This window comes from Seriola lalandi, unplaced genomic scaffold (genome assembly GCF_002814215.2).
Source record: "Seriola lalandi dorsalis isolate HSWRI2012SDOR001 ecotype SW California unplaced genomic scaffold, Sedor1 jcf7180002012629, whole genome shotgun sequence".
NCBI classification, from domain to species: domain Eukaryota; kingdom Metazoa; phylum Chordata; class Actinopteri; order Carangiformes; family Carangidae; genus Seriola; species Seriola lalandi.
This window is the reverse complement of record NW_019483281.1, coordinates 1-688: the sequence shown is the minus strand read 5'-3', so window position 1 is coordinate 688 and position 688 is coordinate 1. Positions and strand designations below refer to the sequence as shown.

Here is a 688-nt window from a genome sequence, read left to right as displayed (position 1 = left end):
GACGACTCGGAGACAGCCAACTACATCAGCGCACACACTAAAGATGTATGATGGATCTGTCCTGAACACACACACACACACACACACACACACACACACACACACACACACACACACACACACTGTCACTTGAACATGCTTACAAAGATTACTTTACTTCTGGAGTCTCACACTTCCACACACGGTTTGAAAACATGTAAAAGTACAAAGTGTGTTGCTGTGACCTTGATCATGACTGTGTTGTACAGATTGAAATGGTGTGTGTTTCTTCTCTAGTGTCCTAAGTGCAATATCTGCATCGAGAAGAACGGCGGGTGCAATCACATGGTGAGTCAGAGCTGACAATCTCACTTTCCCAGAACACAGGAAACGCTAAAAATATATTCACACTGTGAGCTGAAGTCCTCCACTTTAATAGATTGACACAGTCAGTCCTGATGCGTGTTACCTGGTGTATTTCTATCAGCCTCTCAGCTTCACGTGTGACGTCTCAGTCGTGTTAAATCAAGCACTAAATAGTTTTTACATATAAAAACATTCAGTTGCTGATTTGCTCAGATTTGTTTTTCATGTTTCTGCTTCACTAATCGACTTCCTCCCGTGTCTTTGTTTGTTGCAGCAATGCTCCAAGTGTAAACACGGTGAGTAGTTTCTCATCTCCTGTCTGAGCCTGTGAAGCATGAACCTG

General features: G+C 43.0%; 1 long non-coding RNA gene across 1 annotated transcript; it reads left to right on the top strand.

Annotated features, from left to right (window-relative positions):
- LOC111644390 (uncharacterized) lies at nt 1-686 on the top strand. The gene is made up of 3 exons (XR_002759788.2): nt 1-45; nt 277-327; nt 620-686. It is a non-coding gene; the product is annotated as an uncharacterized LOC111644390 (long non-coding RNA).
- Nucleotides 687-688: the final 2 nt, after the last annotated feature.